We start from the raw sequence: 17,522 nt of genomic DNA, 5'->3' as shown, positions 1-17,522 counted from the left end.
GCTTGGAATATTTACCCCTCGATTCCCATTACTGATTAAACCCCTCGGCCTGGCAGAGAACCCCACAATTCCCCTCCCTGATTAAACCCCTCGGCCTGAAATATAACCCCTCGATTCCCCCTTCCTGATTAAACCCCTCAGCCTGGAATATAAACCCACGATTCCCCCTTCCTGATTAAACCGCTCGGCCTGGAATATAACCCCTCGATTCCCCTTCCTGCTTAAACCACTCGGCCAGGATTATAAACCCTCGATTCCCCCTTCCTGATTACACGCCTCGGCCAGGAATATAATCCTTCGATTCCCCCTTCCTGATTAAACCCCTCAGCCTGGAATATAACCCCTCGATTCCCCTTCCTGATTAAACCCCTCGGCCTGAAATATAACCTCTCGATTCCCCCTTCCTGATTAAACCCCTCGGCCAGGAATATAACCCTTCGATTCCCCTCCCTCATTAAACCTCTCGGCCCTGAATATAACCCCTGGATTCCCGTTCCTGATTAAACCCCTCAGCCAGGAATATAACCCCTCGATTCCCCTTCCTGATTAAACCCCTCAGACAGGAAAAAAAACCCCTCGATTCCCCTTCCTGATTAAACCCCTCAGCTTGGAATATAACCCTTCGATTCCCCCTTCCTGATTAAACCCCTCAGTCAGGAATATAACCCCTCGATTCCCCATCCTGATTAGACCCCTCAGCCTGGAATATAACCCCTCGATTCGCCCTTCCCGATTAAACCCCTCGGCCTGGAATATAACCCCTCGATTCCCCCTTCCTGATTAAACCCCTCAGCCTGGAATATAACCCCTCGATTCCCCCTTCCTGATTAAACCCCTCAGACTGGAATATAACCCCTCGATTCCCCCTTCCTGATTAAACCCCTCAGCCTGGAATATAACCCCTCGATTCCCCCTTCCTGATTAAACCCCTCAGTCAGGAATATAACCCCTCGATTCCCCTTCCTGATTAGACCCCTCAGCCTGGAATATAACCCCTCGATTCGCCCTTCCCGATTAAACCCCTCGGCCTGGAATATAACCCCTCGATTCCCCCTTCCTGATTAAACCCCTCGGCCTGGAATATAACCCCTCGATTCCCCTTCCTGATTAAACCCCTCAGACTGGAATATAACCCCTCGATTCCCCTTCCTGATTAAACCCCGCAGCTTGGAATATGACTCCTCGATTCCCCCTTCCTGATTAAGCCCCTCAGCCTGGAATATAACCCCCCGATTCCCCTTCCTGATTAAACCCCTCAGCCTGGAATATAACCCCTCGATTCCCCTTCCTGATTAAACCCTTCGGCCCTGAATATAACCCCACGATTCCCCCTTCCTGATTAAACCCCTCAGCCTGGAATATAACCACACGATTCCCCTTCCTGATTAAACCCCTCAGCCTGGAAAATAACCCCTCGATTCCCCTTCCTGATTCAACCCCTCAGCCTGGAATATAACCCCTCGATACCCCCTTCCTGATTAAACCCCTCAGCCTGGAATATAACCCCTCGATTTCCCCTTCCTGATTAAACCCCTCAGCCTGGAATATAACGCCTGGATTCCCCTTCCTGATTAAACCCCTCAGCCTGGAATATAACCACTCGATTCCCCCTTCCTGATTAAACCCCACAGCCTGGATTATAACCCCTCGATTCCCCGTCCTGATTAAACCCCTCGGCCGTGAATATAACCCCTCGATTTCCCTTCCTGATAAAACCCTACAACCTGGAATATTATCCCTTGATTCCCACTTCCTGATTAAACCCCTCAGCCTGGAATATAACCCCTCGATTCCCCTTCCTGATTAAATCCCTCAGCCTGGAATATAACCCCTCGATTCCCCCTTCCTGATTAAACCCCTCGGCCAGGAATATAATCACTCGATGGCCTTCCTGATTAATCCCCATGGCCTTGAATATAACCCCTCGATTCCCCTTCCTGATTAAACACCTCAGCCTGGAACATAACCCCTCGATTCCCCTTCCTGATTAAACCCCTCAGCCTGGAATATAACCACTCGATTCCCCCTTCCTGATTAAACCCCACGACCTGGAATATAACCCCTTGATTCCCCTTCCTGATTAAACCCCTCAGCCTGGAATATAACCCCTCGATTCCCCTTCCTGATTAACCCCTCGGACTGGAATATAACCCCTCGATTCCCCTTCCTGATTAAACCCCTCAGCCTGGAATATAACCCCTCGATTCTCCTTCCTGATTAAACCCCTCGGCCTGGAATATAACCCCACGATTCCCCTTCCTGATTAAACCCCTCGGCCTGGAATATAACCCCTCGATTCCCCCTTCCTGATTAATCCCCTCAGCCTGGAATATAACCCCTCGATTCCCCTTCCTGATTAAACCCCTCGGCCCTGAATATAACCCCCGGAATCCCCTTCCGGATTAAACCCCTCGTCCAGGAATATGACACCTCGATTCCCCCTTCCGGATTAAACCCCTCGGCCTGGAATATAACCCCTCGATTCCCCTTCCTGATTAAACCCCTCAGCCTGGAATATAACCCCTCGATTCCCCCTTCCTGATTAAACCCCTCAGCCTGGAATATAACCCCTCGATTCCCCCTTTCCTGATTAAACACCTCGGCCTGGAATATAACCCCTCGATTCCCCTTCCTGATTATACCCCTCTGCCTGGAATATAACCCCTCGATTTCCCCTTCCTGATTAAACCCCTCAGCCTGGAATATAACCACTCGATTCCCCTTCCTGATTAAACCCCTCAGCCTGGAATATAACCACTCGATTCCCCCTTCCTGATTAAACCCCTCAGCCTGGAATATAACCACTCGATTCCCCTTCCTGATTAAACCCCTCGGCCTGGAATATAATGCCTCGATCCCCCTTCCTGATTAAAGCCCTCAGACTGGAATATGACACCTCAATTCCCCCTTCCTGATTAAACCCCTCAGCCTGGAATATATCCCCTCCATTTCCCTTCCTGATTAACCCCCTCGGCCTGGAATATAATCCCTCGATTCCCCCTTCCTGATAAAACCCTACAGCCTGGAATATTATCCCTCGTTCCCACTTCCTGATTAAACCCCTGAGCCTGGAATAAAACCCCTTGATTCCCCCTTCCTGATTAAACCACTCGGCCAGGATTATAAACCCTCGATTCCCGCTTCCTGATTACACGCCTCGGCCAGGAATATAACCCCTCGATTCCCCCTTCCTGATTAAACCCCTCAGCCTGGAATATAACCCCGCGATTCCCCTTCCTGATTAAACCCCTCGGCCTGAAATATAACCCCTCGATTCCCCCTTCCTGATTAAACCCCTCGGCCAGGAATATAACCCCTCGATTCCCCCTTCCTGATTAAACCTCTCGGCCCTGAATATAACCCCTGGATTCCCCTTCCTGATTAAACCCCTCGGCCTGGAACATAACCCCTCGATTCCCCTTTCTGATAAAACCCCGCAGCCTGGAATATAACTCCTTGATTCCCCCTTCCTGATTAAACCCCTCGGCTTGGAATATTTACCCCTCGATTCCCATTACTGATTAAACCCCTCGGCCTGGCAGAGAACCCCACAATTCCCCACCCTGATTAAACCCCTCGGCCTGAAATATAACCCCTCGATTCCCCCTTCCTGATTAAACCCCTCAGCCTGGAATATAAACCCACGATTCCCCCTTCCTGATTAAACCGCTCGGCCTGGAATATAACCCCTCGATTCCCCTTCCTGCTTAAACCACTCGGCCAGGATTATAAACCCTCGATTCCCCCTTCCTGATTACACGCCTTGGCCAGGAATATAACCCTTCGATTCCCCCTTCCTGATTAAACCCCTCAGCCTGGAATATAACCCCTCGATTCCCCTTCCTGATTAAACCCCTCGGCCTGAAATATAACCTCTCGATTCCCCCTTCCTGATTAAACCCCTCGGCCAGGAATATAACCCTTCGATTCCCCTCCCTCATTAAACCTCTCGGCCCTGAATATAACCCCTGGATTCCCGTTCCTGATTAAACCCCTCAGCCAGGAATATAACCCCTCGATTCCCCTTCCTGATTAAACCCCTCAGACTGGAAAAAAAACCCCTCGATTCCCCTTCCTGATTAAACCCCTCAGCTTGGAATATAACCCCTCGATTCCCCCTTCCTGATTAAACCCCTCAGCCTGGAATATAACCCCTCGATTCGCCCTTCCCGATTAAACCCCTCGGCCTGGAATATAACCCCTCGATTCCCCCTTCCTGATTAAACCCCTCAGCCTGGAATATAACCCCTCGATTCCCCCTTCCTGATTAAACCCCTCGGCCCAGAATATAACCGCTCGATTCCCCCTTCCTAATTAAACCCCCGGCCCTGAATATAAGTCCTCGATTCCACCTTCCTGATTAAACCCCTCAGCCTGGAATATAACCCCTCGATTCGCCCTTCCTGATTAAACCCCTCGGCCCAGAATATAACCCCTCGATTCCCCTTCCTGATTAAACCCCTCAGCCTGGAATATAACCCCTGGATTCCCCTTCCTGATTAAACCCCTCAGCCTGGAATATAACCCCTAGATTTCCCTTCCTGATTAAACCCCTCGGCCTGAAATATAACCTCTCGATTCCCCCTTCCTGATTAAACCCCTCGACCAGGAATATAACCCTTCGATTCCCCTCCCTCATTAAACCTCTCGGCCCTGAATATAACCCCTGGATTCCCGTTCCTGATTAAACCACTCAGCGAGGAATATAACCCCTCGATTCCCCTTCCTGATTAAACCCCTCAGACTGGAAAAAAAAACCCTCGATTCCCCTTCCTGATTAAACCCCTCAGCTTGGAATATCACCCCTCGATTCCCCCTTCCTGATTAAACCCCTCAGCCTGGAATATAACCCCTCGATTCCCCCTTCCTGATTAAACCCCTCGGCCCTGAATATAACCGCTCGATTCCCCCTTCCTAATTAAACCCCCGGCCCTGAATATAAGTCCTCGATTCCACCTTCCTGATTAAACCCCTCAGCCTGGAATATAACCCCTCGATTCTCCTTCCTGATTAAACCCCTCGGCCTGGAATATAACCCCACGATTCCACTTCCTGATTAAACCCCTCGGCCTGGAATATAACCCCTCGATTCCCCCTTCCTGATTAATCCCCTCAGCCTGGAATATAACCCCTCGATTCCCCTTCCTGATTAAACCCCTCGGCCCTGAATATAACCCCCGGAATCCCGTTCCTGATTAAACCCCTCAGCCAGGAATATAACCCCTCGATTCCCCTTCCTGATTAAACCCCTCAGACTGGAAAAAAAACCCCTCGATTCCCCTTCCTGATTAAACCCCTCAGCTTGGAATATAACCCCTCGATTCCCCCTTCCTGATTAAACCCCTCAGCCTGGAATATAACCCCTCGATTCCCCCTTCCTGATTAAACCCCTCGGCCCTGAATATAACCGCTCGATTCCCCCTTCCTAATTAAACCCCCGGCCCTGAATATAAGTCCTCGATTCCACCTTCCTGATTAAACCCCTCAGCCTGGAATATAACCCCTCGATTCGCCCTTCCTGATTAAACCCCTCGGCCCAGAATATAACCCCTCGATTCCCCTTCCTGATTAAACCCCTCAGCCTGGAATATAACCCCTGGATTCCCCTTCCTGATTAAACCCCTCAGCCTGGAATATAACCCCTAGATTTCCCTTCCTGATTAAACCCCTCAGCCTGGTATATAACCCCTCGATTCCCCCTTCCTGATAAAAACCCTCAGCCTGGAATATAACCACTCGATTCCCCCTTCCTGATTAAACCCCTCGGCCTGGAATATAAACCCTTGATTCCCCTTCCTGATTAAACCCCTCAGCCTGGAATATAACCCCTCGATTCCCCTTCCTGATTAACCCCTCGGACTGGAATATAACCCCTCGATTCCCCTTCCTGATTAAACCCCTCAGCCTGGAATATAACCCCTCGATTCTCCTTCCTGATTAAACCCCTCGGCCCTGAATATAACCGCTCGATTCCCCCTTCCTAGTTAAACCCCCGGCCCTGAATATAAGTCCTCGATTCCACCTTCCTGATTAAACCCCTCAGCCTGGAATATAACCCCTCGATTCCCCCTTCCTGATTAAACCCTTCGGCCCTGAATATAACCCCACGATTCCCCCTTCCTGATTAAACCCCTCAGCCTGGAATATAACCACTCGATTCCCCTTCCTGATTAAACCCCTCAGCCTGGAAAATAACCCCTCGATTCCCCTTCCTGATTCACCCCCTCAGCCTGGAATATAACCCCTCGATACCCCCTTCCTGATTAAACCCCTCAGCCTGGAATATAACCCCTCGATTTCCCCTTCCTGATTAAACCCCTCAGACTGGAATATAACGCCTGGATTCCCCTTCCTGATTAAACCCCTTAGCATGGAATATAACCACTCGATTCCCCCTTCCTGATTAAACCCCTCAGCCTGGAATATAACCCCTCGATTCCCCCTTCCTGATTAAACCCCTCGGCCTGGAATATAACCCCTCGATTCGCCCTTCCTGATTAAACCCCTCAGCCTGGAATATAACCACTCGATTCCCCCTTCCTGATTAAACCCCTCAGCCTGGAATATAACCCCTCGATTTCCCTTCCTGATTAAACCCCTCGGCCCTGAATATAACCCCTCGATTTCCCTTCCTGATAAAACCCTACAACCTGGAATATTATCCCTTGATTCCCACTTCCTGATTAAACCCCTCAGCCTGGAATACAACCCCTCGATTCCCCTTCCTGATTAAACCCCTCAGCCTGGAATATAACCCCTCCATTCCCCCTTCCTGATTAAACCCCTCGGCCAGGAATATAATCACTCGATGGCCTTCCTGATTAATCCCCATGGCCTTGAATATAACCCCTCGATTCCCCTTCCTGATTAAACACCTCAGCCTGGAACATAACCCCTCGATTCCCCTTCCTGATTAAACCCCTCAGCCTGGAATATAACCACTCGATTCCCCCTTCCTGATTAAACCCCTCGGCCTGGAATATAACCCCTTGATTCCCCTTCCTGATTAAACCCCTCAGCCTGGAATATAACCCCTCGATTCCCCTTCCTGATTAACCCCTCGGACTGGAATATAACCCCTCGATTCCCCTTCCTGATTAAACCCCTCAGCCTGGAATATAACCCCTCGATTCTCCTTCCTGATTAAACCCCTCGGCCTGGAATATAACCCCACGATTCCCCTTCCTGATTAAACCCCTCGGCCTGGAATATAATGCCTCGATTCCCCCTTCCTGATTAATCCCCTCAGCCTGGAATATAACCCCTCGATTCCCCTTCCTGATTAAACCCCTCGGCCCTGAATATAACCCCCGGAATCCCCTACCGGATTAAACCCCTCGTCCAGGAATATGACACCTCGATTCCCCCTTCCGGATTAAACCCCTCGGCCTGGAATATAACCCCTCGATTCCCCTTCCTGATTAAACCCCTCAGCCTGGAATATAACCCCTCGATTCCCCCTTCCTGATTAAACCCCTCAGCCTGGAATATAACCCCTCGATTCCCCCTTTCCTGATTAAACACCTCGGCCTGGAATATAACCCCTCGATTCCCCCTTCCTGATTATACCCCTCTGCCTGGAATATAACCCCTCGATTTCCCCTTCCTGATTAAACCCCTCAGCCTGGAATATAACCACTCGATTCCCCTTCCTGATTAAACCCCTCAGCCTGGAATATAACCACTCGATTCCCCCTTCCTGATTAAACCCCTCAGCCTGGAATATAACCACTCGATTCCCCTTCCTGATTAAACCCCTCGGCCTGGAATATAATGCCTCGATCCCCCTTCCTGATTAAAGCCCTCAGACTGGAATATGACACCTCAATTCCCCCTTCCTGATTAAACCCCTCAGCCTGGAATATATCCCCTCCATTTCCCTTCCTGATTAACCCCCTCGGCCTGGAATATAATCCCTCGATTCCTCCTTCCTGATAAAACCCTACAGCCTGGAATATTATCCCTCGTTCCCACTTCCTGATTAAACCCCTGAGCCTGGAATAAAACCCCTTGATTCCCCCTTCCTGATAAAACCCCTCAGCCTGGAATATAACCCCGCGATTCCCCTTCCTGATTAAACCCCTCGGCCAGGATTATAAACCCTCGATTCCCGCTTCCTGATTACACGCCTCGGCCAGGAATACAACCCCTCGATTCCCCCTTCCTGATTAAACCCCTCAGCCTGGAATATAACCCCGCGATTCCCCTTCCTGATTAAACCCCTCGGCCTGAAATATAACCCCTCGATTCCCCCTTCCTGATTAAACCCCTCGGCCAGGAATATAACCCCTCGATTCCCCCTTCCTGATTAAACCTCTCGGCCCTGAATATAACCCCTGGATTCCCCCTTCCTGATTAAACCCCTCAGCCTGGAATATAACCCCTCGATTCCCCCTTCCTGATTAAACCCCTCGGCCAGGAATATAACCCCTCGATTCCCCCATCCTGATTAAACCCCTCGGCCTGGAACATAACCCCTCGATTCCCCTTTCTGATAAAACCCCGCAGCCTGGAATATAACTCCTTGATTCCCCCTTCCTGATTAAACCCCTCGGCTTGGAATATTTACCCCTCGATTCCCATTACTGATTAAACCCCTCGGCCTGGCAGAGAACCCCACAATTCCCCTCCCTGATTAAACCCCTCGGCCTGAAATATAACCCCTCGATTCCCACTTCCTGATTAAACCCCTCAGCCTGGAATATAAACCCACGATTCCCCCTTCCTGATTAAACCGCTCGGCCTGGAATATAACCCCTCGATTCCCCTTCCTGCTTAAACCACTCGGCCAGGATTATAAACCCTCGATTCCCCCTTCCTGATTACACGCCTCGGCCAGGAATATAACCCTTCGATTCCCCCTTCCTGATTAAACCCCTCGGCCAGGAATATAACCCCTCGATTCCCCCTTCCTGATTAAACCTCTCGGCCCTGAATATAACCCCTGGATTCCCCTTCCTGATTAAACCCCTCGGCCTGGAACATAACCCCTCGATTCCCCTTTCTGATAAAACCCCGTAGCCTGGAATATAACTCCTTGATTCCCCCTTCCTGATTAAACCCCTCGGCTTGGAATATTTACCCCTCGATTCCCATTACTGATTAAACCCCTCGGCCTGGCAGAGAACCCCACAATTCCCCTCCCTGATTAAACCCCTCGGCCTGAAATATAACCCCTCGATTCCCCCTTCCTGATTAAACCCCTCAGCCTGGAATATAAACCCACGATTCCCCCTTCCTGATTAAACCGCTCGGCCTGGAATATAACCCCTCGATTCCCCTTCCTGCTTAAACCACTCGGCCAGGATTATAAACCCTCGATTCCCCCTTCCTGATTACACGCCTCGGCCAGGAATATAACCCTTCGATTCCCCCTTCCTGATTAAACCCCTCAGCCTGGAATATAACCCCTCGATTCCCCTTCCTGATTAAACCCCTCGGCCTGAAATATAACCTCTCGATTCCCCCTTCCTGATTAAACCCCTCGGCCAGGAATATAACCCTTCGATTCCCCTCCCTCATTAAACCTCTCGGCCCTGAATATAACCCCTGGATTCCCGTTCCTGATTAAACCCCTCAGCCAGGAATATAACCCCTCGATTCCCCTTCCTGATTAAACCCCTCAGACTGGAAAAAAAAACCCTCGATTCCCCTTCCTGATGAAACCCCTCAGCTTGGAATATAACCCCTCGATTCCCCCTTCCTGATTAAACCCCTCAGTCAGGAATATAACCCCCGATTCCCCTTCCTGATTAAACCCCTCAGCCTGGAATATAACCCCTCGATTCGCCCTTCCCGATTAAACCCCTCGGCCTGGAATATAACCCCTCGATTCCCCCTTCCTGATTAAACCCCTCAGCCTGGAATATTACCCCTCGATTCCCCCTTCCTGATTAAACCCCTCGGCCCTGAATATAACCGCTCGATTCCGCCTTCCTAATTAAACCCCCGGCCCTGAATATAAGTCCTCGATTCCACCTTCCTGATTAAACCCCTCAGCCTGGAATATAACCCCTCGATTCGCCCTTCCTGATTAAACCCCTCGGCCCAGAATATAACCCCTCGATTCCCCTTCCTGATTAAACCCCTCAGCCTGGAATATAACCCCTGGATTCCCCTTCCTGATTAAACCCCTCAGCCTGGAATATAACCCCTAGATTTCCCTTCCTGATTAAACCCCTCGGCCTGAAATATAACCTCTCGATTCCCCCTTCCTGATTAAACCCCTCGGCCAGGAATATAACCCTTCGATTCCCCTCCCTCATTAAACCTCTCGGCCCTGAATATAACCCCTGGATTCCCGTTCCTGATTAAACCCCTCAGCCAGGAATATAACCCCTCGATTCCCCTTCCTGATTAAACCCCTCAGACTGGAAAAAAAACCCCTCGATTCCCCTTCCTGATTAAACCCCTCAGCTTGGAATATAACCCCTCGATTCCCCCTTCCTGATTAAACCCCTCAGCCTGGAATATAACCCCTCGATTCCCCCTTCCTGATTAAACCCCTCGGCCCTGAATATAACCCCTCGATTCCCCCTTCCTGATTAAACCCCTCGGCCCTGAATATAACCGCTCGATTCCCCCTTCCTAATTAAACCCCCGGCCCTGAATATAAGTCCTCGATTCCACCTTCCTGATTAAACCCCTCAGCCTGGAATATAACCCCTCGATTCTCCTTCCTGATTAAACCCCTCGGCCTGGAATATAACCCCACGATTCCACTTCCTGATTAAACCCCTCGGCCTGGAATATAACCCCTCGATTCCCCCTTCCTGATTAATCCCCTCAGCCTGGAATATAACCCCTCGATTCCCCCTTCCTGATTAAACCCCTCGGCCCTGAATATAACCGCTCGATTCCCCCTTCCTAATTAAACCCCCGGCCCTGAATATAAGTCCTCGATTCCACCTTCCTGATTAAACCCCTCAGCCTGGAATATAACCCCTCGATTCTCCTTCCTGATTAAACCCCTCGGCCTGGAATATAACCCCACGATTCCACTTCCTGATTAAACCCCTCGGCCTGGAATATAACCCCTCGATTCCCCCTTCCTGATTAATCGCCTCAGCCTGGAATATAACCCCTCGATTCCCCTCCCTGATTAAACCCCTCGGCCTGAAATATAACCCCTCGATTCCCACTTCCTGATTAAACCCCTCAGCCTGGAATATAAACCCACGATTCCCCCTTCCTGATTAAACCGCTCGGCCTGGAATATAACCCCTCGATTCCCCTTCCTGCTTAAACCACTCGGCCAGGATTATAAACCCTCGATTCCCCCTTCCTGATTACACGCCTCGGCCAGGAATATAACCCTTCGATTCCCCCTTCCTGATTAAACCCCTCGGCCAGGAATATAACCCCTCGATTCCCCCTTCCTGATTAAACCTCTCGGCCCTGAATATAACCCCTGGATTCCCCTTCCTGATTAAACCCCTCGGCCTGGAACATAACCCCTCGATTCCCCTTTCTGATAAAACCCCGCAGCCTGGAATATAACTCCTTGATTCCCCCTTCCTGATTAAACCCCTCGGCTTGGAATATTTACCCCTCGATTCCCATTACTGATTAAACCCCTCGGCCTGGCAGAGAACCCCACAATTCCCCTCCCTGATTAAACCCCTCGGCCTGAAATATAACCCCTCGATTCCCCCTTCCTGATTAAACCCCTCAGCCTGGAATATAAACCCACGATTCCCCCTTCCTGATTAAACCGCTCGGCCTGGAATATAACCCCTCGATTCCCCTTCCTGCTTAAACCACTCGGCCAGGATTATAAACCCTCGATTCCCCCTTCCTGATTACACGACTCGGCCAGGAATATAACCCTTCGATTCCCCCTTCCTGATTAAACCCCTCAGCCTGGAATATAACCCCTCGATTCCCCTTCCTGATTAAGCCCCTCAGCCTGGAATATAACCCCCCGATTCCCCTTCCTGATTAAACCCCTCAGCCTGGAATATAACCCCTCGATTCCCCTTCCTGATTAAACCCTTCGGCCCTGAATATAACCCCACGATTCCCCCTTCCTGATTAAACCCCTCAGCCTTGAATATAACCACACGATTCCCCTTCCTGATTAAACACCTCAGCCTGGAAAATAACCCCTCGATTCCCCTTCCTGATTCAACCCCTCAGCCTGGAATATAACCCCTCGATACCCCCTTCCTGATTAAACCCCTCAGCCTGGAATATAACCCCTCGATTTCCCCTTCCTGATTAAACCCCTCAGCCTGGAATATAACGCCTGGATTCCCCTTCCTGATTAAACCCCTCAGCCTGGAATATAACCACTCGATTCCCCCTTCCTGATTAAACCCCTCAGCCTGGAATATAACCCCTCGATTCCCCCTTCCTGATTAAATCCCTCAGCCTGGAATATAACCCCTCGATTTCCCTTCCTGATAAAACCCTACAACCTGGAATATTATCCCTTGATTCCCACTTCCTGATTAAACCCCTCAGCCTGGAATATAACCCCTCGATTCCCCTTCCTGATTAAACCCCTCAGCCTGGAATATAACCCCTCGATTCCCCCTTCCTGATTAAACCCCTCGGCCAGGAATATAATCACTCGATGGCCTTCCTGATTAATCCCCATGGCCTTGAATATAACCCCTCGATTCCCCTTCCTGATTAAACACCTCAGCCTGGAACATAACCCCTCGATTCCACTTCCTGATTAAACCCCTCAGCCTGGAATATAACCACTCGATTCCCCCTTCCTGATTAAACCCCTCGACCTGGAATATAACCCCTTGATTCCCCTTCCTGATTAAACCCCTCAGCCTGGAATATAACCCCTCGATTCCCCTTCCTGATTAACCCCTCGGACTGGAATATAACCCCTCGATTCCCCTTCCTGATTAAACCCCTCAGCCTGGAATATAACCCCTCGATTCTCCTTCCTGATTAAACCCCTCGGCCTGGAATATAACCCCACGATTCCCCTTCCTGATTAAACCCCTCGGCCTGGAATATAACCCCTCGATTCCCCCTTCCTGATTAATCCCCTCAGCCTGGAATATAACCCCTCGATTCCCCTTCCTGATTAAACCCCTCGGCCCTGAATATAACCCCCGGAATCCCCTTCCGGATTAAACCCCTCGTCCAGGAATATGACACCTCGATTCCCCCTTCCGGATTAAACCCCTCGGCCTGGAATATAACCCCTCGATTCCCCTTCCTGATTAAACCCCTCAGCCTGGAATATAACCCCTCGATTCCCCCTTCCTGATTAAACCCCTCAGCCTGGAATATAACCCCTCGATTCCCCCTTTCCTGATTAAACACCTCGGCCTGGAATATAACCCCTCGATTCCCCTTCCTGATTATACCCCTCTGCCTGGAATATAACCCCTCGATTTCCCCTTCCTGATTAAACCCCTCAGCCTGGAATATAACCACTCGATTCCCCTTCCTGATTAAACCCCTCAGCCTGGAATATAACCACTCGATTCCCCCTTCCTGATTAAACCCCTCAGCCTGGAATATAACCACTCGATTCCCCTTCCTGATTAAACCCCTCGGCCTGGAATATAATGCCTCGATCCCCCTTCCTGATTAAAGCCCTCAGACTGGAATATGACACCTCAATTCCCCCTTCCTGATTAAACCCCTCAGCCTGGAATATATCCCCTCCATTTCCCTTCCTGATTAACCCCCTCGGCCTGGAATATAATCCCTCGATTCCCCCTTCCTGATAAAACCCTACAGCCTGGAATATTATCCCTCGTTCCCACTTCCTGATTAAACCCCTGAGCCTGGAATAAAACCCCTTGATTCCCCCTTCCTGATTAAACCACTCGGCCAGGATTATAAACCCTCGATTCCCGCTTCCTGATTACACGCCTCGGCCAGGAATATAACCCCTCGATTCCCCCTTCCTGATTAAACCCCTCAGCCTGGAATATAACCCCGCGATTCCCCTTCCTGATTAAACCCCTCGGCCTGAAATATAACCCCTCGATTCCCCCTTCCTGATTAAACCCCTCGGCCAGGAATATAACCCCTCGATTCCCCCTTCCTGATTAAACCTCTCGGCCCTGAATATAACCCCTGGATTCCCCTTCCTGATTAAACCCCTCGGCCTGGAACATAACCCCTCGATTCCCCTTTCTGATAAAACCCCGCAGCCTGGAATATAACTCCTTGATTCCCCCTTCCTGATTAAACCCCTCGGCTTGGAATATTTACCCCTCGATTCCCATTACTGATTAAACCCCTCGGCCTGGCAGAGAACCCCACAATTCCCCTCCCTGATTAAACCCCTCGGCCTGAAATATAACCCCTCGATTCCCCCTTCCTGATTACACGCCTCGGCCAGGAATATAACCCTTCGATTCCCCCTTCCTGATTAAACCCCTCAGCCTGGAATATAACCCCTCGATTCCCCTTCCTGATTAAACCCCTCGGCCTGAAATATAACCTCTCGATTCCCCCTTCCTGATTAAACCCCTCGGCCAGGAATATAACCCTTCGATTCCCCTCCCTCATTAAACCTCTCGGCCCTGAATATAACCCCTGGATTCCCGTTCCTGATTAAACCCCTCAGCCAGGAATATAACCCCTCGATTCCCCTTCCTGATTAAACCCCTCAGACTGGAAAAAAAACCCCTCGATTCCCCTTCCTGATTAAACCCCTCAGCTTGGAATATAACCCCTCGATTCCCCCTTCCTGATTAAACCCCTCAGCCTGGAATATAACCCCTCGATTCCCCCTTCCTAATTAAACCCCCGGCCCTGAATATAAGTCCTCGATTCCACCTTCCTGATTAAACCCCTCAGCCTGGAATATAACCCCTCGATTCGCCCTTCCTGATTAAACCCCTCGGCCCAGAATATAACCCCTCGATTCCCCTTCCTGATTAAACCCCTCAGCCTGGAATATAACCCCTGGATTCCCCTTCCTGATTAAACCCCTCAGCCTGGAATATAACCCCTAGATTTCCCTACCTGATTAAACCCCTCGGCCTGAAATATAACCTCTCGATTCCCCCTTCCTGATTAAACCCCTCGACCAGGAATATAACCCTTCGATTCCCCTCCCTCATTAAACCTCTCGGCCCTGAATATAACCCCTGGATTCCCGTTCCTGATTAAACCCCTCAGACTGGAAAAAAAAACCCTCGATTCCCCTTCCTGATTAAACCCCTCAGCTTGGAATATCACCCCTCGATTCCCCCTTCCTGATTAAACCCCTCAGCCTGGAATATAACCCCTCGATTCCCCCTTCCTGATTAAACCCCTCGGCCCTGAATATAACCGCTCGATTCCCCCTTCCTAATTAAACCCCCGGCCCTGAATATAAGTCCTCGATTCCACCTTCCTGATTAAACCCCTCAGCCTGGAATATAACCCCTCGATTCTCCTTCCTGATTAAACCTCTCGGCCTGGAATATAACCCCACGATTCCACTTCCTGATTAAACCCCTCGGCCTGGAATATAACCCCTCGATTCCCCCTTCCTGATTAATCCCCTCAGCCTGGAATATAACCCCTCGATTCCCCTTCCTGATTAAACCCCTCGGCCCTGAATATAACCCCCGGAATCCCGTTCCTGATTAAACCCCTCAGCCAGGAATATAGCCCCTCGATTCCCCTTCCTGATTAAACCCCTCAGACTGGAAAAAAAACCCCTCGATTCCCCTTCCTGATTAAACCCCTCAGCCTGGAATATAACCACTCGTTTCCCCCTTCCTGATTAAACCCCTCGGCCTGGAATATAAACCCTTGATTCCCCTTCCTGATTAAACCCCTCAGCCTGGAATATAACCGCTCGATTCCCCCTTCCTAATTAAACCCCCGGCCCTGAATATAAGTCCTCGATTCCACCTTCCTGATTAAACCCCTCAGCCTGGAATATAACCCCTCGATTCGCCCTTCCTGATTAAACCCCTCGGCCCAGAATATAACCCCTCGATTCCCCTTCCTGATTAAACCCCTCAGCCTGGAATATAACCCCTGGATTCCCCTTCCTGATTAAACCCCTCAGCCTGGAATATAACCCCTAGATTTCCCTTCCTGATTAAACCCCTCAGCCTGGTATATAACCCCTCGATTCCCCTTCCTGATAAAAACCCTCAGCCTGGAATATAACCACTCGATTCCCCCTTCCTGATTAAACCCCTCGGCCTGGAATATAAACCCTTGATTCCCCTTCCTGATTAAACCCCTCAGCCTGGAATATAACCCCTCGATTCCCCTTCCTGATTAACCCCTCGGACTGGAATATAACCCCTCGATTCCCCTTCCTGATTAAACCCCTCAGCCTGGAATATAACCCCTCGATTCTCCTTCCTGATTAAACCCCTCGGCCCTGAATATAACCGCTCGATTCCCCCTTCCTAATTAAACCCCCGGCCCTGAATATAAGTCCTCGATTCCACCTTCCTGATTAAACCCCTCAGCCTGGAATATAACCCCTCGATTCCCCCTTCCTGATTAAACCCTTCGGCCCTGAATATAACCCCACGATTCCCCCTTCCTGATTAAACCCCTCAGCCTGGAATATAACCACTCGATTCCCCTTCCTGATTAAACCCCTCAGCCTGGAAAATAACCCCTCGATTCCCCTTCCTGATTCAACCCCTCAGCCTGGAATATAACCCCTCGATACCCCCTTCCTGATTAAACCCCTCAGCCTGGAATATAACCCCTCGATTTCCCCTTCCTGATTAAACCCCTCAGACTGGAATATAACGCCTGGATTCCCCTTCCTGATTAAACCCCTTAGCATGGAATATAACCACTCGATTCCCCCTTCCTGATTAAACCCCTCAGCCTGCAATATAACCCCTCGATTCCCCCTTCCTGATTAAACCCCTCGGCCTGGAATATAACCCCTCGATTCGCCCTTCCTGATTAAACCCCTCAGCCTGGAATATAACCACTCGATTCCCCCTTCCTGATTAAACCCCTCAGCCTGGAATATAACCCCTCGATTTCCCTTCCTGATTAAACCCCTCGGCCCTGAATATAACCCCTCGATTTCCCTTCCTGATAAAACCCTACAACCTGGAATATTATCCCTTGATTCCCACTTCCTGATTAAACCCCTCAGCCTGGAATACAACCCCTCGATTCCCCTTCCTGATTAAACCCCTCAGCCTGGAATATAACCCCTCGATTCCCCCTTCCTGATTAAACCCCTCGGCCAGGAATATAATCACTCGATGGCCTTCCTGATTAATCCCCATGGCCTTGAATATAACCCCTCGATTCCCCTTCCTGATTAAACACCTCAGCCTGGAACATAACCCCTCGATTCCCCTTCCTGATTAAACCCCTCAGCCTGGAATATAACCACTCGATTCCCCCTTCCTGATTAAACCCTTCGACCTGGAATATAACCCCTTGATTCCCCTTCCTGATTAAACCCCTCAGCCTGGAATATAACCCCTCGATTCCCCTTCCTGATTAACCCCTCGGACTGGAATATAACCCCTCGATTCCCCTTCCTGATTAAACCCCTCAGCCTGGAATATAACCCCTCGATTCTCCTTCCTGATTAAACCCCTCGG

This window comes from Chiloscyllium punctatum, unplaced genomic scaffold (genome assembly GCF_047496795.1).
Source record: "Chiloscyllium punctatum isolate Juve2018m unplaced genomic scaffold, sChiPun1.3 scaffold_67, whole genome shotgun sequence".
In the NCBI taxonomy this organism is placed as follows: Eukaryota; Metazoa; Chordata; class Chondrichthyes; order Orectolobiformes; family Hemiscylliidae; genus Chiloscyllium; species Chiloscyllium punctatum.
The sequence above is the reverse complement of the archived record's forward strand: the minus strand, read 5'-3'. Positions refer to the sequence as shown.